This window comes from Gracilinanus agilis, chromosome 1 (assembly GCF_016433145.1).
Source record: "Gracilinanus agilis isolate LMUSP501 chromosome 1, AgileGrace, whole genome shotgun sequence".
Lineage (NCBI taxonomy): Eukaryota > Metazoa > Chordata > Mammalia > Didelphimorphia > Didelphidae > Gracilinanus > Gracilinanus agilis.
In genome coordinates, this window is record NC_058130.1 from 178,248,543 (window position 1) to 178,274,948 (window position 26,406).

The window sequence follows — 26,406 nt, forward strand, 5'->3', positions numbered from 1 at the left end:
AAGAAGAAGAAGAAGAAGAAGAAGAAGAAGAAGAAGAAGAAGAAGAAGAAGAAGAAGAAGAAGAAGAAGAAATGTTAATGTACTGCTTTAAAGTTTGCAAAACTACTTTACATATATTATCTCATTTTTGTCATAGGTAAAAGTATGGCATAGAGACCTGACTTGGGAGTCAGGAAAACCTAGATTTCAAGTTTTACTTCTCACATACACATCAACTGTGTGACCCTGGGCAAGTCACTTAATTTTTTAGTGTTCTAGAAAAAATCTCCAAGCCATAAGTTATAGAGAAAGTGCCAACTTGTGATGGTATAGGAAATTTCCAAGACTCCCCTAAATCAATGAAATCCTTTATCCTTGCTTGTAGACAATTTAGATATTTCAGTTGCATATATCCTAAGATTCCTAGATTGAAAACAGGGGTTCTTATAATTTTTTGTGACATAGACCCTTGTGGGAGTTTGGTGACCTTCTCAGAATGTTTTTAAATAAATAAAATAAAATACATAGGATTACAAAGGAAACCAGTTGTGTAAAATAAAGATGTCATTTTTTCCCATCTAAGTTCACAGGGTTCCTCTGCTCTCAGAAGTCTATCTAAAAATTTCTTGGGTATCTGTGGGCCCTAAGTTAAGGACTCATGATATAAATCTGTTAATGAGATGGGGCAGACAGACAGGTGACTCAGTGGGTAGAACAGCAGGTCTAGAGATGGGAGGTCCTAGGTTCAAATCTGACCTCAGACACTTCCTAACTATGTGACCCTGGGCAAGTCATTTAACCCCAATTTTTCTAGCTGTTAGTGCTCTTCTGCTTTGGAATCAATACTTGGTATCAGTTCTAGGAGAGAAAGGAAGGAAGGAAGGAAAGAAGGAAGGAAGGAAGGAAGGAAGGAAGGAAGGAAGGAAGGAAGGAAAGAGGCAGTAGCTTTTAGGTATAGAAATGGCCAATATGTTGAACTGTTTTGCTTAGCTATACTTCTTTGATAAGGCAGCTAGGTAGCACAGTGCATAGGGTGTTAGACCTGGAGTCAAGAAGACTCATCTTCTGAGTTCAAATCTTGCCTCAAACACTTTCTAACTGTGGGACCCTGGCAAATCACTTAATTCTATTTGCTTCAGTTTCCTCATTTGTAAAACAAGCTAGAGAAGGAAATGGCAAATTACTCCAGTATCTTTGCCAAGAAAACCCTAAAAAGGGTCACAAAGAATTGGATGGTATTGAACAACAACTTCTTTGTTATGAGGGAGGGCTTTTTAAGTGAAGATAGTTACATTTACAAGTGATGGTAGGGAAACTGAACCTAATTAAAATAATTGTGAAATATTTTTTAAAAATATAATACAACATAGATAATGTTAATATGTAGCTTTCTAAGTCAATATGCTGTCAGCATGATCTGATCCAATTTGAGTTGACATCACTACTATTAGACAACTACTATGTGTCTCCCAAAGTTTTTTACATCCCCAGTTCAATCAATCCTTGTATTCCCTGGTTTCATGCCCTGTCACTTTTGCTGCCCTAAATGCCTTCTTCTGATTGTCTGCATTCTTGCTTGTCAATATAAAATGTGTCAGCCTGATCTGAAGACAATATTAAGAATGTACAGGAAGATTTTGACTTTCTCCTACTCAACACAGTATTTCTGTCAATACTGTCTAATATGCTAATGACTTTTTCTGGCTTCCATGTCATTCTGTTGACTCATCATGAGTCTGCAGTCCACCAACGACACTCAAATTGTTGTTTTTTTCTTCACATGATATGTTGTCTAGCCACACCTCTTCAGTTCTATTCTTGGGCAGTTTATTTTTTTTTTAACCTAAGTTTAGGCCTTTACATATATCCCTATTAAATTTCATCTCATTAAATTCAGTCCATCCTTCTAGTCTCTCAAGGTCATTGTGAATCCTGAATCTGTCATCTAACATGTTAGCTCTTCCTCCCAGTTTCATGCCATCTACAAATTCAGCGTGCAAGCCATTTATAGAACTGTGGATCATAGAATCATAAAATTAGAGCTGAAAGGGTCCTTAGAGGTCATTAAGTCCAACTTCCTTATCTAGACTCAGAGAAAGTGAGGGACTTTCCTAGAGCTACATAGCTCACAAATTGTCTGAGGAGAGATTCAAACCTCAGTGTTCCTGAATAAAAATCCAACTCTCAACCCTCTTCACCATACTGCTTCCCATATGTACTCATCCAAGTCAATGAAAAAAATGTGGAACAGAAGGACGCCCATGGCGTGCCCTGTGGAACTCTATAGAGACTTTCTTCCACCTTGACAACAATCCATTAGTCATTCATCTTTGGGTTGAGGTTTTCAACCAGTTCTGAATCTATCTAACTCTACTATCATCAAATCTTAATTCATTCATTGAAGAAACATTTAAGTGCCTACAATGGAGGGAGCCCTGTGTTATGAACTGAAGAAGATACAAAAATTAAATTAAAGTCCCTACCCTCAGGGAGCTTGTAGTTTTGTAAGTAACAGAGCTATAACAATTGAATATTACACAGTGAGTGAATCAGAGACTTGTGAGACAAAGTGCTATGTTAGATCTAAGGAAGATAATCGTTCTGAATGGAGGATCCAGTAAGGCATCAAGAAGGAGGTAGCACTTGAATTAGCTTTCATAAATGGTTATGAAGTCAACAGACTTCTAGAGAGTGCCTACAGTGTCAGGCACTGTACTAACTGCTGGAGATGCAAAGAAAGGCAAAGAACAGTTCTTGCTCTCAGATAGCTCAGTCTAGTGTGGAGGGGGAAGGGAAAAACAAGAAGCAAACAATTGTATTACAAATAAGATGCATATAGAATAAATTGGAGATTCTCTCAGAGGGAAGGTACTAAGATTAAAGAGGATTAGAAAAGGCTTCTTGTAGAAAGTGGAGCTTGATTTGTTTTAACTTCTACCTTCTGTTTTAGTATCAGTTCTAAGATGGAAGAGTGGCAAGGGCTATGTATTTGGAGTTAAATTACTTGCCCAGGGTCATACAACTAGGAAGTATTTAAGGTCAAATTTGAACCCAGGTTCTCCCAATTCCAGGCCTGGTGCTCTACCCCACTATACAGCTAGCTGCCCCTGTAGGCAGGGATTTAGTAACCACTAGCTAGCTGAACTGGCCAGAACACTCAATATGTGAACATTCCTCTGGGGGTCCTGAGCCTTGCCTCTGTCAAAAACATACTGGCAGCAGTTTTTGAATTAATTGTGAGCGTATCTAAAAAGGAAATCCAAAAAATGCATTTAACTAAATGTTATTGCTAATGAGCATATTTTACTGAATAAAACAATAGTGAAACTTGGGGCAGGGGGAAGCTGAGACATGAAGGAAGCCAAAGAAGCCAGAAGGCAGAGATGAGACTTCTGCGTATGGGGATAATCAATGAAATATTCAAGAGTCAAGGGATGGAGTGTTTTGTGGGAGGGACAGCAAGGAGGCCAGTGTCACAGGACTACAGCCTACAGAGAGAGACATAGGGTATGAAAACCCAGGGGACAGTGTGATCAATAGAGGTAGGAATGGTTAGAGGATAGAATACATGGATGATAGTAATATGAAAAAAGAAAAGGCTGAAAGGACAATGGCATCAGAATTTTACTTAGGAGGCAACAAGATTTTTATGCAAAAGAGGGATATAAGTATAAAATAGCTTATCATTCAAAATGGAAGAAAGCACAGAAGTGAGAAAACATATCAGAGAGGCTACTTATAGTCCAGGGACTATAAATAAAGACCTTAAAATTCTGTCATCTAACATGTTAGCTCTTCCTCCTCGTTTCATGCCATCTATAAATTCAGCAGGCAAACCATTTATAGAACCATGGATCACAGAATCATAAAATTAGAGCTGAAAGGGTCAGCAGCAATAGAGAGGAAGGGACAGAAAAGAGATGACAGTGAGGTGAAATTGACAAAGACAATCCATCTGCCACATCTCATCCATTTTTCCTTCCACTCCAATTTATAAACCACTTTATGCTCATGTCCCTCCATTGCTCAAATACTCTGCTGAACCCCACATAAAGTGTGTCTAAAGCAAGCTGCTGACCTTTTGGTCTATTTAAGAAATGAAGCTGGCTTGATTTCTTCGTGATGAACCCATGCTGGCTCATAGACATCAGTCACCATAGTGATGTAGCTGGGGTATGACCTGATGGAAATAGAATCTGATGAAGATCTAAATTTTCTTGTTCATACTGCAAGGCCATATGGAATAACCAATTAGGAGTCAGAAAATCTGGGTTCCGATTAGTCCTGATCCCACCACTTATTGCCTTTTGGAAGTCATCCTCATGTGTAGAACAGGTATAATATCTTTTCCTTCACCTTACAATAATATTATGTAAGTTGTAAAGTGTTATAAAATGTTCAATATAGTTTCAAATCCAGTTTAGCTGTTATTGAAGTTCTAATGTTCTTTATTGCCCAACTTTTGAAAGTGGTTTTGATTTTGGATACCGTGTTCTTCAGCACTGAGGAGAGATGAAAGTAATGGGCCAAGAGCAGACAACCCTGTGGCAGAGTAGCTGGGACATAAGTCAGGGCACTTAGATTCAAATCCCAGGACCAACCCTTATTTATTAGTTGTGTGACCTGGGGCAAGTTGCTTTAAAATGAGAGATGTCTCTTAAGCACATACTGTGCTATGGACAAAGCACTGTGCTAGGTGTGCTAGGTGTCTGGGATATGGCCCCAAACTGGAGTGTTGCCTGCCCTCAGGGAGCTTATATTTTACCGAGGATTTACAATGAGCACTCAAATACAGAACAGAGAAAATGTAGAGAGATAGAGTGAGAAAGATGTGGGGAGGGTGAGGGAGGGATCAGGGAAGGCTTCATGAAGGAGGTAGCACCTGAACTGAGCCTTGGGAAAAGAGTAGAAATGAGAAGGCAAAGCATTAAAGCCATTGGAGAAAGCCAGGGTTAATGCACAGAGGTGGGAAATGGAGAGGCATGGAAACCAGCTAATCATTCAATCTGGCTAGAATCATAGAATCTGTAAAAAATAATAGTAATAATTTTTTCAGTAAAGCTAAAAGAGATAGGAGCCAGATTGTGGAGGGCATTAAACACCTGATTAAGTGGTTTATATTTTATCCTATAGGTCATTGATCTCCAAAGTAAGGGCTGGGACCCCCTGGAAGGGATCTGTGACTTCATTCCCAAGAGTTTTTGATCAGCCAATTAGAGGGTGGGAAGATGGATAGCATCTCAGTTTCCTCTATGATAGCCAATCATGTTCCTTGTCTCCAATACAATTACAATTACCTTTCACCGATTATACTCCATCTCCAAGCTCTTTCTAAGATGGGCTTTGATTCCTTAGGGCAGTTATAATCTAACCTTGACCTTGTTGTTCACCGTAGTGGCTACTAAAGTAGCCCTGGCAGTTGGTTGGCACAGTGGTTACAGTGCTAGGTCTGGAATCAAGAAGACCTGAGTTCAAATCTTATCTCAGACATTTACTAGCTATGGGACCCTGAGCAAATCACCTAACCTCTATTTGCCTCAGTTTCCTCAATTGTAAGATGGGGATAATAATAGCACCCAACTTCTAGGGTTGTTGTGAGCATCAAATATTTGTAAAGCACTTAGCATAGTGCCTGGCACATAGTAGGTTCTATATAAATACTTGATCACTATTATCATTAAGAAGCTCCTCCCACCCCTTCTACTTCCAGGATGACCAACAGGAATACCACATATTGCTACATATCATGTTCCTGTTGGGAATACAGGAATATATAGATATAGAGTTTGTTGTTTAATTATCTCAGTCATGCCAGACTCTTCATGAGCCCACTTGGAGTTCCTTGGCAAAGATACTGGAATGGTTTTGCCATTTCCTTCTCCAGTCCATTTTACAGGTGAGTAATTGAGGCAAACAGGGTTAAATAACTTGCCCAGGGTCACACAGCTAGTAAGTGTCTGAGGATGTATTTGAACTGAGGAAGATGAGTCTTCCTGACTCCAGGCTCCACTGTTCCACCATTTACTAGAACACACACACACACACACACACACACACACACACACACACACATATTGTGTAGAGGGAGTTTCATCCACTCCCCCTCCTGGATTGCCAACCCAGTTCATCCCATTTTGCGTGCCAGCACTGGGTCCACGAACATGAATAAGATGGTGTAGGTGTGACCTGACCTCCCTCTACTTCCCTGAACATGGCAGGGAAGATAGATGGGGAATCGTGCAGGATGATCTCCATGTGGTTAGACAGAGTAGAAAAGAGACTTTAAACCTATGCTTATCCGCTTTCTCTATTCTTCATATTATATATTTCTCTATATAAAAAGTGATTGTTAATAAACTATGGAAATAAGAACTTGGAGTTTTTAATTTAAATCTAACAATACACATATGTGTACTTACATTTCCATTTGTGTGTCTATATACAAAGGCACAAACATGTATACATGTTATGTATATATACATATTTTTTTGCTGATGGGGATAACAGGTTAAAAAAGTTTGGAGATCGCTGCTATAGGAATTGGGGAGTCATTGAAGGGATTTTATTTTCTTAATCTACCAAATAATGCTAACACTATCACTAGATATTTCTGGGCATAACATAGACATAGAAACTGGATCTGTGAATTCACTGATAAAGAAAATGCCTCAAAAAGGAAACTCCTTTAACCAATGCACCTTAGGCCTTCTCCTAGAGAATCGCCTGTTGTCCTGAGAAGTTAACTGTCCAGTGTCACACAGAAAGCCTATGTTAGAGGTGGACCTTAAACCCAGGTCTTCTTGGCTCCAAGACCAGCTTTCCATCTACTAGGACACATCACCTCTGTAAACCACAAGCACAAATGATTGTCTCTAATTTCTAACACTTCCAAATGACATCCAGAAATTAGAAGACTAGCTGGCTCTTATAATACTCTCAACTTTGTTCTGATGATAAGAAATGGAATAAAGCTGCGTCGGATTGCACTCCCCTAGCTTCCAGCCCTAAATTTCATATAACATTTATAAAACCACAGAAAACTGGAGCTTCAGAATCATCCATTTGGACTCATTTCACTTTACAGACGAGGAAGCTAAAGTCCCTTGGGAGAGGCTGAGGAGGCTAGGGAGAGGAAGTGAATGGATTTGCTGCAGGCAGTTGCTGGCATTCCCTTAGGATCAGAATCTAAGGAGGTGACAATGACAAGGGAGAACTGGGGGTGGGGGGAGTGGCTGTTGGGAAGTGTGGGCAGGCCTGTGGAAAGCCTGAGAACTCAACGGAATGTCTGTGGCCCAGTGACGTTTGGAACTCGATCAACTCACCAGCCGGAGGAATGGCTTGCCTGGAAGCGCCCTGCCAGGCAGGTCTTCTGGGAATGTCCGTAAACAGGGAGACCTGATATAGCCCAGATGCTCCCTTAAACGCCCTGATAGGCCTTTGTCTAATTACGTGCTTCGCACAGCTTTTTTTTGTTTGTTTTGGTTTTCCGTACTCTATATCTATATATATCGAGATAGACATTTTTTTTTTCTTTACTCTGTTCCTGTTTGTGGGAGTGGGAAAAAGCACAAACAATCCTGAATCTGACTCACTGACCCACCCTCAGAAACTAGGGGAAGATGAGAGGGTGGGGAGCTATGGAAGGGGGCCCACCTATTTCCAGTTTATTCTTGGTCCTTGGTACCTAGTTCCCTTGTGAATGAGTAAGACCTTTTTCATGGCTTCTTCTCCATTGGCCTTACTACCCATTTCATGATCGCTCTCTGGTTTCTCACATTTCTCCTGATATTTCCCCAAAGGAAGCCAGACAATTAAACTCTCCCCCTTCCCACAATGTTGCTTGCAACGTGAGCTCCAAAGCCACAACAGCTTCCCAGCCCGAAAAGCACACGCTGTTAGTTTGGTCATTCTGTCCAGCCAACTTCCATCCCCACCCTCAGGAGCTCTTCCTACAATTTAAGCTCAGAGTTAATATCGGAGCTGATTACAGCAGAGAACAATGGAGCCAGAACCCTTCCATACAGACCTTGAATGTTTGGTTGTCTAGAAGCCAGGCACAGTCAATCCACAACACCAGATTGGTACCAACAAGTGAGAAGGCCCTGGATCCCAAACCAAAGGGAAGGCCAAGCCAATGGAAATTCATCCAGAGGAGGAGATGGAAGGAATGGCAAAGCTGGTGCCGGCTGTTGGAAATTCAACTTCTGTGCAGGCTAGGAGTCTCATGGAATCTGCTCCTCCCCACCACCCCTGCTCTAGGCCACTCCCACAGTCTCAAGCACTCCAAGGCCCACAGTGGCTTCTATATTTTTATTCAGGAAGGGGGAAGGTCAGCTCAGCCTCCTGGTCTGGAATCTGGACTTCTGCCCAGATCTCCAGGCGTCAGCAGTGCCCCCGGAGTTTCCTGTTGAAGAAGGGAAGCTCCCCTACTCCAGGAAGCCCTAGTTTCTGCCAACTTAGGGTACGGGGTCCCTTAAAAGTCAAGAATACAAAAGCCAACTCTTTGTGCTCCTCTGTCACCCCCTCCCACCTGAAGCCAATAAAAGGACATTGTGACGGGGAGGTGGGGTGGGGGAATACCCGGACCAGAAGAAAAGCTAGTGATTCTAGTGACTACTGAATTTGATTCAGTTGTCTAGTAAGTGCCAGGCACTGTGCTACATACTGAAGACATAAAGAAGCAAATAACAAATAAAATAATAATAAATAAACACATAAATTTTGTTACTCAGTCATTCAGTTGTGTCAGGCTTTTTAGAATTCTGTCCATGGACTTTCCTTGGCAAAGATACTAGAGGGATTTGCCATTTCCTTCTCCAGGAAGGAAAGTTAAGGCAAACAAAGGCTAAGTGACTTGCCCAGGATCTCATAGTCCTGAGGTCACATTTGAACTGGGTCTTCCTAATTGTAGGCCCAGCACTCCATCTATTGAGGTATTTAGCTTACTCCTAAAAACAGAAAGAGAGAGAAATAAATAAAATAACCCCTGGTCTCAAGAAGCTTCCATCTATTGTTCTATTTATGACCTTCTAAGAGTCTTGTGCTTCATCTTCTGCAAGTCGTAACCATGCATAAACCAAGCCTCAAGAGGGCTTCCTAGGCTGAGCTTTTACCAAGACTGAATGATAGGAAGCAGAACGAGAATGTAGTTGGGAGGGCAAAAGATTTCCCTTCCCATCTCCAGGAACAGGGAACCTACAGTTCCTTCCTACTATGAATGGAGAATACTCTCCTAGAAATGGCTTTCATTGGATGCTAAGACCATTTACTTTCTAGCCATCTCCTTTCTTATCTCTTAACTACACCACTATTCCCATCACCAAAGAGTCCTGCTCTAGGATTTTGAGCTGGAAGGGATGTTAGAGATCATTTAGTCCAACCTTTTTATTTTAAAGATGACAAATGGAGGGTCATGGAGAAAACAGGATTGGCCCATCGTCCAAGGGGTAGACGATGGTAGAGCTGGGATTCAAATTTAGGCCCACAAACTCCAAATTTTGTATCATATAGACCCAGACTCCCATGGTTGGATATACTTTGTGAAACCTGATGGTGCCTGAAGAGAGGCTAGCTAACCTCAAGGGGCTTATAATTTAAAAGAGATCTTATCATTGCTTATCCCTGAGGTGTAGCAAATTGAGTGCTAGACCTGGAGTCAGGAAGATTTGGGTTCATATTCTGCCTCTGACTCTTCTTAGCTTTATGACTCTTGGCAAGTCACTTTGTTATATTGAACCTCACTTTCCTCACTTGTAAAATGAAGGGGCAGAATTAGATGGTATACATATACCACATATGTATATGTATATGTATGTATATGAGGGATCACACAGTGATTCCTCATCTATCGCAAGAGTTACATTCCAGAGACCCCTGTGATGGGTGAAAATCCACGAAGTAGCTGTGTTATACTTATTTTATTATTTATATCTATTTTAAGACTTTACAAACCCTTTCCACTCTCCTATAAACCATTTTCCACACTCTTATAACCTTTCCCACACTCTTATAAGCACTAAGCCAACCAGTGCCCAGGATACAGAACACAGAGCTGTGGTTGGTCACTTTTCATTCCATCAGCCTATAGTGTGCTGTGTACAATCTCAGGTTGGCAAAATTGTGCAAGTGGTGGAGGCGTACTGCATTTCCATTGTGTACAGTACAAGTATTTATGCTCAAAGGCCCACAATATAGTGAAAACTCTGTGATACAGAAATAGATATATGTATTTTTAAAACCTGTGATACAGTGAAGCTGTGATAAGTTAACCACAATATACCAAGAAATGACTACATACCTCTAATTTGTTGATCTAATGGTCACTTGACTCATCTCTTACATTCTCTCATTTTCTTTAATACTGAGGGCTTTAAAAGTCTATTTTCCTTGTTCTTCCCGCTAGAGCAAGGGTTCTTAACCTTTTTGTGTGTCATGGACCCCTTTGGCAGTCTGGCGAAGCCTAGGTACCCCTTTTCAGAACAATATTTGTAACTAATGCATAGGATTTCAAAGGGAAAGGATTGTAATCCTAATGTATAAGATTTCAAAGGAAACCAGTTACATTGAAATATAGGTATCAAAATAAAAATAATTTCTTGATCTAAGGTTAAGGGACCTATGTTCTATAAGATGGTCAGTTCTAGTATTCCTGATGCTTCTTTTTATTTGATAAAAGAGCACATGAAACCTCTTTCTTAGGTTTTATTGGTAACATCCTTTCTTGGCCCCCATCTTTCTCTCCAATGGGGCTTGAGATGGAAATCCCTATTTTTGCCTTTCCTACATCCACACCAGATGAACATATAAAGCAAGGAGATAAAAAGCAGGAGGCAAGGTGGAAGGGAGGGTACATGAATCTATGTCAGGCAATCTAGAATATTTTTTACCTCAGAAGTGGAATAGAATGCTTCTTCTCTTCCCCACCCTCCCTCCATGAACCCAAACCCTATTCTCTCTCTTTCTTTTATTAGTTGCACAAACAATTCTGTGGAAGGAGGATCTACCTATTTCTAGTTGTTCTTGGTTGGGTGCTACTCCTTTATGAATGAATAAGGCATGTGGTAAGAAATTCCATCCTTAACCCTGAACAGGAGAAATTGATGAAAAGAAACAATGAGGAAACGGATGCCTTATTGGGTCTGACTTCCTTCTATTTCCTGCCTCACAAAGTGGTAATAAGGGCAAAAAGAAGAAGACGATGACTTTCCTGGTCCGTGTTTGGAGTCCAATATACCTCTGCCTGCCTTGTGGTTTTCAGCCAGAAGCCAATAAGCTCAAAAACTTTTGAGGGCCCTCTCCCTTCTCAGTCACCATCATTGGCCATCCTTCAGACCTGGCTTCTCTGAGCAGCTTCACAGCTTTCCCCAGCACTAGCCTCCCTCCTTTCCCCTTCACCACTCCAGACAACACAAACGAGGGCTTTGTTAGAACCTGAAGGCTGCAGGCAGGACATCTGGCAGGGGCTCTGGCTCAGGCTGCCTCTCTACAGCCTAGCCACAGCGAAGGAAGGAGACAACAGCTCCAGGGACAGACAAGAGGATAACAACCCTATGTTTGGCTAAACCTCTCGACTTTCTAATTACCTCCTGTCTGGGCCCACCCAGAACCCTCCAAAACCAACATCCCAGCAATGTTCACAAGATTTCGGTTTATCTAACAGAGAAGACGGAGAAAAACAAAAAAGCTGGTGGGATGATTTCCCCCCCAGTATAAGCGCTAAATATGATTTCATTTTTCAAGTGGATTAAATTCCAAAAACGAATTTCCAACACCTCAATGGTAAACTTGAGGTAGGACTTTGTAGACAGTTACAGGGAACCTGTGCTATACTTTATTATTCTAAGAAGCAAATGGCCAAGTCTCATGGACAGCCCTTTGAGTCATTTCCAGTAATGGAGGAGGACCACACCTAAGCATCCACACTTCCTCACTCTACCATCCTTATGACCAATGGTGGAATAAGGGATGCGGTTGGTGACTACTGAGCCAACTTGTCTTTCTCTGAATGCATCTGCAAGAGTTAAATTAATGATTGTACTCTCATTAACACTGTGCTTTTAATTAACAGAGCTAAGCTTTCCCAAGTGTACTCAGCAAGGTTCCAGACCCAACTGAAACTCATTATTTCCCCCAAATCACCACCCACCAAATTCTACCAAAAAAACTTTGGACATGCTGCCTGGGTAGTGTCTGTATCCAAACTTGGTCAGAACTAGAAGGTCACCACCCCTATTTCTTCCCTGCCAAACCCATAACTTTCCTGGCCTTCTTCCATGTCCTAATTGATTCAATTAAGCAGACATTTACTAAGTGCCTGCTACTATACACTAGCCACAAAGGTTTCAAAGGCAAGAATGCTAACGAGATCCTACCCTTAAGATGCTTACATTTAACTAAAGGGTAGGTAGGAAAGACATAAACTATAATAAAATAATGAGAGATAGCATGAGGTAGTAGACAGTAGATAGAAAGTTGGTCTTAGAGTTAAAAACATCTGAGTTCAAGGTCCACTTTGGACACATGCTGGCTGTATGACTCTGGGCAAGTCATTTGATTTCTGAGTCCCCAAGGCACACATCTAAGCCTAAAAGCTACAGAGCAGTTAATGATTTTCATTGGTAGGGGGAGTTTTGGGGGAGTGCGGTTAAATGTTTAATAACCAATGCTCAGAAGTCTTCTAAGTTGTAGCTACATTATTAATACTTTCTAAAGTAGATAATCAACAAAACAGCAAATCCAGTCCTGATTTATAATGGCCAGCCTGGTTGAGGTGGTTTCAGGACAACCCTGAGTCTTTTCTGGGGAGCTCTCTTTCCATGGAATTCACAGGTCAGAACCTTCCTCCTCACCACTCCTGTCTCAGTATAAGGCAATATCAAAAAGGAGAGAGAGCATTAAAAAACAAGAGGGTCAGGAAAGGTCTCTTAGAGGAGGTGGCGCCTGAGCTAACTTACTTCCCTCCCTGTGTTTTGAAGGAAGCCAGGGATTCCAAAAACTTAGGGAAAAGGGAAAATTCATTACAGAATAGGAAGGGGGAGTAGGGACAATGGAAACCCATGTCCATGAAGGCACAAAGACCCAGGCAGGCCTATTGTAAGAGTGCTAAAGCAGGAGTCAGGATAGCTTTAAGTTCAAATCTACTCTTAGATGTTTACTAGCTTTGTGACCTTGGACAAGTCACAAATCTGCATCAGTTTCTTTATCTATAAAATGAGGATTATAATAGAACTTACTTCCCATGGTTATTTTAATAATCAAATGAGATATTTGTAAAGTTCTTTGCAAAGGTTAAAATATCATATAAGTACAATCTATTATTTTTAATACTATGATTTTAATACTATGATTATCATCAAGCAATTGGGTAGCTAATGGAGTGCTATTGGACCTGGAGTCAAGGAGACATTTTCCTAAGTCCAAATATGGGTTCAGATACTTACTACCTCTGTGACCCTGGGCAAGTCACTTAACCCTGTTTGTCTCAATTTCTTCATCTGTAAAATGAACTAGAGAAGGAAATGACAAATCCCTCCAGTATCTTTGCCAAGAAAACTCCCAGTGGAGTTGAAAAAAGTCATATATCTGACAGAACAACATTATAATAATAATAATTGTTATTATTATTACTTAGACTCAAAAGATTTAAGTTCAAATCCTGGCGTGGCTATTTACAGCTTATGTAACCACTTCTCCTCTCTGGAGGGGATATAATAATAGCTCCTCATCTACAAAATAATAATAGCTAATACTTATGTAGTACATTATCTCCTTTGATCCTCACAACAACTCTGGAAATAGGTGTGGTTATTAACCCCATTTACAAATGGCGAAACTGAAACAGAAAATTAATAATTCAGATCTCTCAGAGTCACACAGCTAGTAAGTGGGGCAAGACTCATACTCAGGTCTTCTGACCGTAGGTCCTGTAAGCTATCTAAGACCTCCCAATCTTCTACTAAATTCTGTGATCCGTGGGTTAAATTCTGTCATGAAAAACAGTATGATCCCATTCTCCCCTTCAGTTTGGGAGTTCCAGTCTCTGCACTGGGAACTTTCTCCCTACTCTGTTGAAGTCTCCAGTGAAAGTTGGCTTGGTTGGTTGGCCTACAGGTAGCCAAATGGAGCTTAGAGCCCAAGTAAGATGTGCCTTTCTTTATTTTGACACTCAGCCACTGAGGCAAAAAAGACTCCATCTACATTCCCCTTGTGCCTCTCAGCTCCACTCTGGGGCAGGAAAGAATTTGCCAAAGGGATAACTTCCAAATTCAGACCAGTCCTTCCGGCTGACATCTGGCAGCCCCATGAAGCCACTGCCGACCAGTTAATGACTGCCAGCTGATTTCAAGACTGAACGTGGTAATTAAGGGTACTCTCTACCATTGTTGTAGCAGCTGTCATCTGAAGATCTCCCAGTAATTAAGCTTCCTAATCTATCCACACCCCAACCCATCACTGGAGTCTCAGAAGAAACCAGGTAGTGTGCCTGAGTTCACCCTCTGTGGCAGGAGCAGAGGTAAGGAGTTTAGAGGGATTCTGACTGCCAAGGGTCAGGCAAGAGTCAAACGTGGGGTGTTTCCCATTCATATACTTTGGAATAAACTATCACGCTGGGAACACCACTTAGCGGCTTTCAAATAATCCCTTAGACACTAGTCACACCCAGGTTAACAGTTTCTCTTTCCTTATAAGTGACAATAGCACAATACCTAAAAAATCTGCTAATGGATTTGGCCACAACGTCTCCCAGAGGACCACAAGAACTTCCCTTCTTCCCTTGCCCTACTTCACAGGCACTGGCACCAGAAAAGTTTGAGAGCAGGTGGTGACTTGCCAACAAGGACCAAAATTCTCATAGAAACTGATGAAGAAGATCATGGGGGCAAGATTGGCACCAGCTTGAGCTGTGAGGAAGCACCAGCTTCGAATATAATCATCACACAGGAGGAAAGAACAATATGAGTCAGCGAGAAAATGTTTTATCAGGCTGAGGCTAGGATTCAGTGTATCAACCAATCAACAAAGATTTATTAGGCGCCCACTCTGTGGGAGCAGCTGTGCTACATGTTGGAGATACAAAATGAAACAATTCTTGCCCTCAAAGGGCTTATTTATATTCTATCAGAGGGGATGATGCATACACTTATAACTATATGCTAGATATATTTATATATACAAAATGTGTACAGTGTACTCTGGGAGTACGATAAGGGAGGTACTACCGGATGAAGGGGAGCAGGCCAAAGTCCTCAAGGAGAGGGTGATGTCGGAACTGAGCTGTGAAGGAAATAAAGGCTTCTGAGAAGTGGTGGTGGTAGGGCAGCTAGATGGGGCAATGTATAGAGCTTGGAATCAGGAAGACTCATCTTCCCGAGTTCAAATCTGGTCTCAGACTCTTACTGACTATGTGACCCTGGGTAAGTCATTTAACCCTGTTTGCCTCAGTTCTTCAACTGTCAAATGAGCTGGAGAAGGAAATGACAAACCACACCAAGAAAACCCCAAAATGGGGTCACGACGAATCAGACAACAGTGAAATGACTCACAAAAGAGGTAGAGGTGGGGAGAGCGGGCATTTCAAGAGGCAGCTAGATGCTACAATGCTAGAATTCAAAGACTGAGACAGGAGATGGAATTACGGGCAAAGAACAGCAAGACCTGTTTAGCTAGAAAGTGTATGAAGGAGAAAGATATATTTCTTACATAGAGACTAAGAATAAGCAGAGCTAAAATTTAAACACAAGCCCTATGGCTCCAAGCCCAACATTTTTGCCATAATACTGCTTCCTGTCTCTAGACCTCGTTTCCCCTCTCCCCCTCAGTAAAATGAGAGATGTGAACCAGATGATCTCTAAGGTTCCTACCATGTCTTTGATTCTATACTTACAGACACCCAGGGACTCTGTTCTTCCTTCTGAGGGAGGAGGGAGTGAAGAAGCCCCAAAGAGACCTAGGTCTTATGTGTCTAAAAACTTAGGCTACCCAGTGAACCAAGACGTTCATTCTGAACATATAATGGCTTCTTGGGACAGGACCTAATATTCCCTTTCGGTCCTCACAAAGAAGGTAAGAAACCATCTCACACCAACCTTTAGAGGCCAGTGCTGGAGGCCGAGCCAACTCCTCAGTTCCATGGCCATTTTCAGGATGTAAGGCAGATCCTGCCTTCAAGGAGCTTATGACTGAGTTGTTCTTGCTTTGTTCTAAAGACCAGGGGTGGAACCAGATGACTTCTCAGGAACTAGACCCTTCCAGTTCTGAGATATTATGTTTCCTCTCTGGAACCTCACCAGAAAGTCCTTGTTCTTGCCACATCTGGAGCAATGAAGAATATTTGCAGCTGTGAGAAGCCTGGGAAAATCCTGTAGCCTGGGGAGCAGCCAATCTTTGGCAAACCCCATAGAAGTATATGTCAGGAAAGAAAAAAGAAAAAAGCTCTCTCTCTCTCTCTCTCTCTCTCTCTCTCTCTCTCTCTCTCTCTCTCTCTCCATCACACACACACACACACACACACACACACACACACACACACACACACACACTCCCATATCTCTCTCTTCTCTGTCTCTCATCTCTACCCTTTTCCCACCCCTCTTGGGAGTATTCAGAATTCTGAGAATCCGAGATGCTTCCAGGCAATGAAGGGCTGGTACATCAGAGTCCACAGAGAGCTGGAGAGCTTGAATAATAATGACAGTCAGTATCATCTGCTTGGAAAATTGTAGTGGGAATCCTTGTGGCTCATCAAGGAGCAGCCACATAGTTAGAACCTAGAGATGTAGGGGTATGTGAAATCACTTTTTTTTCTTTCATATTTTGATATGATTGGGTAATTTCATTTCCTTAGTAATCCTATATATTTTATTTTATGCATTCAATCTTTATTATAGGAAGGGGTCTATAGGCTTTACCAGACTGCCAAAGGTGTTCATAACCCCTTTTACTCCACAGTTAAGAATCCCTGCTCTAACCTACCAGAGCAGAATATACTACACTAGAAAGCCCAGTGGCTCCAGAATCAGTGGAGCTGGGTTCAAATCCCAACTATAATGTTTATTTCCTGGGTGAATTTGAGTGAGTCACTCAAAATTCTGGATCCTCAGTTTGTTCATCTGCAGAATAAGGAGATGTAGCAGAGGGCCTCTGAGGTTCCTTTTATCTCTTGATCCCTAGGTTTTAGCTCTAACATTGTAATATATGAGAAAAGCTTGGTATAGTCTGATGGTTTTTAATATCTGATCTTAGAATTTAGTTGAGGAGATATGATTTACACATAAGAAACATGATTTCTACAATAGAAAGTTTGGGGTTTTTTTTGACTGGTACATAACAGATGTTTAGTATGTATTCTTTGATTGATTGATCTCCTCCTTTTGAAATCTTGGAATACTTCGGATCTTTTCCTACATTGTATTATCCATCTCTAGTTAGCTTTTTAAGAACAGAGCCATTGTTTGTGTATATATATGTATATATATATATACATAATATATATAAATAATATGTGTGTTTCAGACCCTAGCATAGTACCTTGCACAGAGTAGCCACTTAATAAATATCTTTTGAAACCACTAAAAATGAAGCCAAATGCTGAGTAATTGTGACGATGAACAATTTCGGTCTAGAGAAGAGATAGAAACATCTCCATTTTTGTAGTGGAAAAGTTGCAGATGGAGAGTACAGAAAATTGCATACACTGTCAGATACAATCAGTGTCCATTGGTTTTGTTGAACTATTTTCCTACTTTATAAGGAATGACCATAGATTAAGATCTAGAGCTAGAAGGGAGCGTAAAGGTCACCTAGTCCAACCCTTTCTCTTTACAGATAAGAAAACTGAGGCCCCAAAAGATTAAGTGATTTACTTGACGACATACAAACAGGACAGAGCTGGTATTTTCTTTTCTTTCATTTGATTTTTTTGTTTTAGAGTTGGGATTTTAACCCAGGTCTTTGGCCTCCAAATCTAATACTCTTTCTATTATACAATGCTACATTTAGTGATTGTTGGTGGTGGCGGCGGTGGGAATAATGGGATCGTGTGTTTGGGTAAGGGAAAGATGGGGTTATTATAACTGAAAATTAATGATGCAAAAATCAAATGCAGCCAAAATATGATTTTAATATAGAAATTTATATATAAATCATAAAAATATTACAAATATTATCTAAAAATTAAAATCTGACAAAAGAAATTGAAACAAAGAACAATATAAGGTAGTATATTATTTGGCGGCAGACTGAGAACCATACAAATACAGACGAGGAGATGAATGAGGGCTAGGAGAGTCAGAGATGAGTATTGTGGCTTGTGTTTGTCTATGAGAATCAGGTCTAGGAGGGTCACCCAAATCAACACCCACCTGACAGGAGTCCTGGAGCATCAGAGACCCCAAGTTGTGTAGCTCCAACTATCTTAACCTTGAGATCTAACAATTGAGCATCTAGGAAGATAGGTGCCCAGGGTGACACCTGTTATACCTCGCAGAGACTTGGGGATCTCCCAATCCAATATGTATTTGGGAATGTCGAAGGTCACATAGCTAGCGAATGATAGGCTATGTGAATGATAAGGTCCCTTGATTGCTAGTTTGTCATTCTCTAACCTAAAAGTGAATTTGGTGCTACTAAATTAGGGGCAGGAGTGGGCCTGAGGGATCCAGGTTTAGATAAGACATCTTCCCACTAGGAAGTTGTCTGAATGACTCTTCCTTAGAGAACTAGGAAGTGCCCAGAGGCAAGTTGTACATAAGAGCAATATCATACAATCAAAGATCAGAGCTGGAAGGGACCTCAATCATTATCTAAAGCAAAAGTGTCAAACATGTGGCCCTCAGGCCACATGAGGCCCCCAACACCCTCCAATGTAGCTGAGGCAGATTAAAATATAATTGGGAAACACTTAACAAAATAAATAATAGTATAATAAGATAGAGATAATATTACATTTTTAAATTATGTCAATATGTAACCCACAAGGATCCTTATGTGCAGATTAGTAACTCCTATTTCTGCTTGAGTTTGACACCACTAATCTAAACTACCATCTCTGACATTTTAACTTGGACCATGGATTGATTTCAGGAGGTCTATGAACTTGGAAAGGAAAAAATTACATCTTTATTTTCACTGACCTCTAACTGAAATTTAGCATTTCCTCCAATTATTTAGAAGTATTACTCTGAAAGGCCCAAAGGCGTTGCCAGATTGCCAAAGAGTCCATGAAATAAAACAGGTTAAGAATTCCTGAACTGGTCCAACCCACTGATTTTAGAGATGAGAAAATAGAGGTCGGGAAATCATGTAATTTATCCAAAGCTTAAAAGACACTAAGAGGCAGAATCATGATTCAAACCCAGGTTCTTTCACTCCACCATACATGTTGTAGTGGTGGTGGTTGTTCGGTCATTTCATGTGGTGCCCAACTCTTCATGACCCTGATTGGGGCTTTCCCTGGCAAAGACTAGAGTGGTTTTTCAGTTCTTTCCTCAGTTCATTTTTCAGATGAGAAAACTGAGGAAATAGGGTTAAATAACTAGTGTACACACAACTAGTAAATGTTTTGTAGTCAGATTTGAATTTAAGAAGATGAGTCTTCCAGCCCTTTATCCACTGCGTCATCTAGTAGCCCTTCACCATACATAACACCAGTCCAACTCAGAAAGTCCATTAATCCCTCTCAACTTCCTATTTGTTGAATCAATGATTGAAATTCAGCCTTGGAGTCATATATAGTAACCCTCAACTGTAGCCCCTTCTGTTGAGGAGGCCAAAGCTGGTGGATTGCTTGATTGTTGGAGTTCTTAGCTGTAGTAGGGCTAAAGTTGATGAATTTTACTAAGTTCAGGATCAACATGGTGAGCCTCTAAGAGTGGAAGGCCACTAGGCTGCCTAAGAAGGTTAGAAAAATGGAGCAGGTTAAAGCTTCCATGCAGATCAGTATTGGGATTGGTCTGTGAATGGTTACCATGATGACCCACTTTCATAAGTGGTCATGAGTGGTCATTCACTTGGACTGTGGGTGAGAAGATCCAGTAAGAAAACAAATGCAAAAAGAAATTCAGCCCTAGGCAGAACCGTAGAATGTTTTACCTGACAGACACCTCGGATGTCTTCTAATCCAACCGTATTATTTTATAATTGAGGAAACTGTCCAAGGTCACATAGCTAGTGAATGATAAGAGTATGGCTAGAACCCAGGCTCCTTGACTTTCAGTCCATCATTCTCTAACCCAAGAGTGAATTTGGTGCTAGTAAATTCAGGTCATGGCGGGCCAGTGTGGAGAATGTTTTTGGGAGAAGGGATGCCTTCCAGGAGCTGTCAAACCGTACCCTGTTAGTAATATGAAATTGGCTCCTGATAGGCTTCTGCCAGGCTGCTTGGTACTGTTGGAAGAGAATCACATTCTTCTCTCTTGCTGACTTTAAAGGAAAGTTAGGGAAGGGAAGGCATTACAGCCCTCTCCTACCCACTGTCCCAAGCAACAGTGTGATACTGCCACTGACAAGAAACTTAAGGCTGAGGACAAGTACAAGTCCTGGTGTGTACCACATTCCTCCTCCTTGCTCCAGAAGAAAATATTCTTGGCCCTCCAGGAATGAGGCCCCAGGCAAAACTGACACTGGCCATTCTTCTGAAGTTTTGACTTCTTTTTGGAACTGAGCCAGCTGTCTGAGGGATGGGTGGCAGCTGCTCCAGCACAAGACTCTCTGATCTCTCTCAGTTCAGTCTCCGCCCTTCTCCCTGCTGCCTCTGGCCCTCTCTCCTTTATACACACTGATTCCATTTACTTGGTAACTGTTCCCCAGGGACTCCACTGAAAAGAAGGGAGCATTGGCCACGGCAACGCTACTCTATGTCAATCCCGTCCTCTCATTCATTCATTTAATGAACATTTTTGAGGCACCTACGATGCGCTAGGTGCTAGAAATACAAATAAAAAATGCTTCCTACCCACCGTGCTTGAACTTGAGTCAATTGTCTACCAGTCAGGGACGGGAACAGATGGACAGAGAAATAAATACAAAATTCAAAAGAATTTTGTGAGGGAGGTCACTAGTAACTGCGAGAATCTAGAAAGGCCTCGTTTAAAAGGTGGAACATAAGCTAAGCTTCAAGGGAAGCTAATAGACAAATGTGAGGAAGGAAGACATGGAGAACGGGCGATGCAAAGGCAGACTCAAAAAGGAAGAGGGTCCAGTACAAGGGAGCATGGGAGCAATTTAGTCTGAATTTAGAAAATATGAAAGGGAGGAATATGAAATCAACCTGGGCAGGAAGGATGGCATCAGATATAAAAGTACTTAAAAAGCCAAAGAGAAAAATTTTGTTTTATTTTGGAGGCAATGGGAGTCAATGAAGTTTCTTGCTAATACAAAAAGTGCTGCTATGAGTGTTTTGTTGCATGTGAGAACTTTTTATCTTTGATGGCCTGGAAATATAAAAGCAAGGATGTTAGCCCTGATGTTTTCTAAAGTCCCTCTACGTTCTAGACGTCTGATCTAATTTAGCTTTAGAATTCTCTTGGCACTATAACAGTATAAATTTGCAAAGTGCTGTAATATAAAGAACCCTGGCCTCGGAATTAGTGTGCCAAGTAGTGTGTTAAAGGCTTTACAAAATCTCAGATCCTAAAAACACTAGAAGGTAACTACTATTATTTTTCCCATTACACAATTGGGGAAAGTGAGGCAGACAGAGATTAAGTGATTTGCACAGGACCACAGAGCTGATAAATATTTGAGGCCAGATTGGAACTCAGGTCTTCCTGATTCCTAGTCTAGTGTTCTATTTGATGTGCCACCTAGCTACCCAGAAGACCTGGATTTGGGTCCTGCTCCATATTAACCAAGTATGAGGCCATGATACAAGGGACCTAATATCCTTGAGACGACTCCCCCTCTCTAGTAAAATGACAGTAACGATAGTCTCCCTACAGGGTTTATAGGATTATTTTCAGGAAAGCACTGAATAAACCACAAAGTGATATATCAAAGAGAAGCAGTGTGGGATAGTGGCAAACTCATAGGATTGGGAATAAGAGGGTCCAAGTTCAAATCTGACCTCTGTTACTTGTTACCTTTCTGACCTTGGACAAGTCTCAGTATCTGGCTTGTTTCCTCATCTCTCAAATGAGGTGGTTGGACTAAATGGCCTTTAATGTTTGCAAAGAGTTTCATAAACATTATCTCATTCGATCTTCATAATATCCCCATGAGGTAGATGTTATTATTACCCTCATTTTACAGATGAGGAAACTGAGGCTGAAATAGGTTAAGCAATTTTCTCAGGGTCACAGAGTGAAGTCGATGACTGAGGCAGGATTTGAACCAAGTTGTTCCTGGTTCCAAGTCCTGTCTTCTACCCACTGCACTACCTCCATGCCTTAAGGGCTATGATCTTCTGGTCATAATAGTTACTTAAAAAAAAAAAAACAACCCATACCTTCTCTTTTAGAATGGATACTAAGGGGCAGCTGGGTAGCTCAGTGGAGTGAGAGTCAGGCCTAGAGACAAGAGGTCCTGGGTTCAAACCCGGCCTCAGCCACTTCCCAGCTGTGTGACCCTGAGCAAGTCACTTGACCCCCATTGCCCACCCTTACCAATCTTCCACCTATGAGATAATACACCGAAGTACAAGGGTTTAAAAAAAAAAAAAAGAATGGATACTAAGTAATGATTCCATGGCACAAGAACCGTAAGCGCTAGGCAATAGGGGTTAAGTGACTTGCCCAGGGTCACACAGCTATGAAACATCTGAGGCCAGATTTGAACCCTGGACCTCCCATCTCCAGGTCTGGCTCTCTATCCACTGAGCTACTTAACTGCCCCACATAATGGAGACTTAAGAGTTGTAGTAGAACAACATAATGATATAGTGGAAAGGACGCTAGATTTGGAGTAAGACATTATGGGTTCAAATCCTGCATCTAACACTTATTATATGACCTTTGAGAATTCACTAAGCTTCAGTTTCCTCAACTTTAAAATGGGAATAATTGTATTTGCCATGCTTTCCTCAGAACAGTGTGCTGAGGAAAAAAATTTGTAAACATTAAAATATTCTAGAAATATGAGCTATTGTCATTATTTGTTGAATCAATGGAAGCTTACATAAGATACACACAACCTACACGAAGAACACCCAGACACATACACTTCCTTAAAGCACAAAGGTAGCTAGGGCTCACTCTTTAGTTAGATTTCAGTTGTAATTGGTAAATATTTAAAGAGCTTGTGTAAGAATGCCTCTGCCACTAAACTACATTTACAAACAGGCAAATCACTTAGTTTCTTTAGGTCTCAGTTTCCTCTTCTGTAAAATGGAGGCCCTTGATTAGGTCATCTCTTAGGTCCCTTTCAGTTCCAAATCTATAACTCTATGGTTAGACTTTTGAGTGGTACCAAAAAACAGAATTGAACCCAATGGGTGGAAGTTACAGGAAGGCAGCTTTTAGTTCAATGTAAAAGACTAATAATAATAATAATAATAATAATAATAATAATAATAATAATAAACATTTATATTCCACTTATTATGGGCTTGGCACTGTTAAGTACTTCACAATTACCTCATTTGAATCTCACAAAATCCTGGGAGTTGGGTGCTCTTATTATCAATATTTCATTATTCAGTGATTTTTCAGTTCTTTCTGATCCCAATTAGGGTTTTCTTGGCAAATATACTGGAGTAGTTTGCCTTTTCCTTCTCCAGCTCATTTTATAATTGAGGAAATTGAGGCAGAGGTCAAGTGAATTACCCAGAGTCACGCAGCTAATAAGCAAAGTCAGATTTGAACTTAGGTCTTCCTGATTCCAGGCCTTGCACTCTATCTACTGCTCCACCTCAATAACCTATTAGAGCTATTCAACAAGCAATGGAGAATTTGGTCAAGTTATAAGTTCCTCATCAAAGAGTTCCATGAACTGATACCAAAGGAAGTAAGTAGAACCAAGAAAATAAGATATATATGAATTGTTGTTATTCAGTCATGTCTAACTCTTTATGATCCCATTTGAGGTTTTCTTGGCAAAGATACTAGAAGAGTTTGCCTTTTCCTTCTCCAGCTCATTTTATAGTTGAGAAACTGTGGCCAACAGGGATAAGGGACTTGTCCAGGGTCACACAGCTAGTAAGTGTCTAAGGCCAGATTTGAATTTAGGAAGATGAGTTCTTGGCTCCAGGTCCAGATCTCTATCCACTATATCACCACACTGTCCCTAGATATGAAGAGAACAACATAAATGGAAAGAACCAGCACTAGGACAAAAATTAAAACTGAACTCTGAAAAACTGAAATGGCCAAGTTTAATTCTGAAGAAGAGCTGTGAGGATCCATTTCTCTTCCTTCTTTGCAGAGGTGGAGGACCATGGAGATGTAACACAGCAGATGCTGTCAAGAGTCGACTGATTTTGTTTATTATTAATGCTGATTAATTTTGCTACATTTTCTCTCTCTCTCTTTTTAATCATTTGTTTCACAGGATGATTCTGCGTGGGGAAGTTTCACAGGGGACTCTGGGAGAGGGATATGTTGGTAAGAGAAACTGACAAAATGAAAGATATGATGTTTTAAATATATTTTATATTATATAATAAAAAATGTTGAGTTTCCAAACACTGGAGGCATTCAGTTAGAAACTGGATGAATACTACTTGCTTAGAATTTTTAAACAACGCTTGCTGGATTAGACTGATATGGAACAGTGTCCTAGGTATTCATGGAATTCTTGGAAAGTTGGATTAAATGGTTTCTACGATCTCTTAAACCTAAGTTTCCACGGTTCTACACATAGACATAATTATACAACCTAGGATGAGCTGACCATGTGCTTTTTTTTCCATAATCTTATCATTCAATCACAGATTTAGACTTGGAAGGCACCTTGGACATCATCTTGTCCATTTCATAGATTAAAAGACTGAAACCAATACGGATTAAATAATTTTCCCAAAGTTAAAATTATGAGAAATAACAGAATTAAGAGACTAATCAAAATCTGTCCACTAGTGCTCTTTCTACCACCCTACCATATTTCCTAATCCCATTTCCCACCCACCCCAATATAAGCTACCCAGGGACCATTGTGGTTCTTCCTTCTCACCTAACTGTTCTTGAGGATGAAAGGAGTTGAACTGTTCTATACAACTTTCTTGGTCCTACCTGGTCAAGGGGCCCAATATATGCTAACAGACTAACCCTTTTTGTGTAATGGACTCATTAGGCAGTCTGGTGAAGCCTATAGACTCTCTTCTCAACATCAGGTTTTTTAAATGCATAGGATTATAATGAAAACGACCTGTATTGAAATACAGATTGTTCTCTCTTTGAGTGACTGGACTGTTCCACAGACATCTTGAAAGGATTTAAGGCAAATTTGCCCTCCTATGTGGGGAAGGGGCAGAGGTAGGAAGGGGGTCACTGGCCCATGGATGGAGGAGGCCAGCACACAATTCAAGGGTAAATGGGGGTCAGGAACTGAGAAGGAAGAGGAAGAGGATCATTCCTGGGTAGGAAAGTAGCTGGGGTACATTATATAAAGTACTCTAACAGAGACAACAGACGATAGCAGAGCTACACACAGGCAAGTGGGCAGAGTGGGGCAAAGGTCTCCTCTTTCAGGACTGAAGGTCTCAAGCCAAACCCCATATCCAGCTTCAATGGCAGTCCCTCCACATGCTTCTTTTTCTGCTTTCACTTGGAAATTTTTTTTGGGGGGAGACCAAGGAGTAAAGAGGAGGAGCAGCAGCGTGTGTGTGTGTGTGTGTGTGTGTGTGTGTGTGTGTGTGTGTGTGTGTGTGAGAGAGAGAGAGAGAGAGAGAGAGAGAGAGAGAGAGAGAGCACAGTACTATACAGTAAAGTTAACATAGGTGATTTTTTTTGGAATATGGATTTCCTTCAGAATTCTTTTACATAAAGTCCATCTTTAAAAAACCATTACTTTCCATCTTAAAATCAATACTGTGTATTGGTTCCAAGACAGAAGAATGGTAAAGACGAGGCAATGGGGGTTAAGTGACTTGCCCAGGATCATACAGCTAAGAAGTGTCTGAGGCCAGGATCTCTCATCTTTTAGGCTTGGCTCTCAATCTACTGATCCACCTATTCAAATTTGCTTAATGTGAATTTCTTTAACGCTAGAACCATCTATGCAATCATCAAATGGCATAAAAAACAAATTCACAAACTTCAGGCTAAGAACCTCAGCCTTAACTGAAATCTTGGGCTGAACCTTCTTCTTTTCCCTGCCAAAGGTCCAAATGTAGACAGGGAAGAAGGCAGTGGGTACATTTTTAAAAGGGTGTGTGTCACTAATGAATTGCTGATGGAGTTGTGAATTAATCCAACCATTCTGGTGGGCAATTGGAACTATGCCCAAAGGGCTATAAAACAACGGATTCCACTACTAGATCTATATCATATCCCAAAG

At 40.9% G+C, this 26,406-nt stretch overlaps 1 protein-coding gene across 2 annotated transcripts in view; it reads right to left on the minus strand.

The window, feature by feature from the left end:
* Nucleotides 1-26,406, minus strand: part of EMP2 (epithelial membrane protein 2) — a 58,195-nt gene that overhangs the window by 23,254 nt on the left and 8,535 nt on the right. Inside the window, exon 1 of one of the 2 annotated variants that reach the window (XM_044657316.1) lies at nucleotides 8,006-8,118. The exons of the other annotated variant lie outside the window; for it this stretch is intronic. The gene's annotated coding sequence lies outside the window, so the exon portion shown is untranslated. Of the gene's footprint in view, nucleotides 1-8,005; nucleotides 8,119-26,406 lie in introns of those variants that run through there. 2 annotated transcript variants of the gene reach the window in all.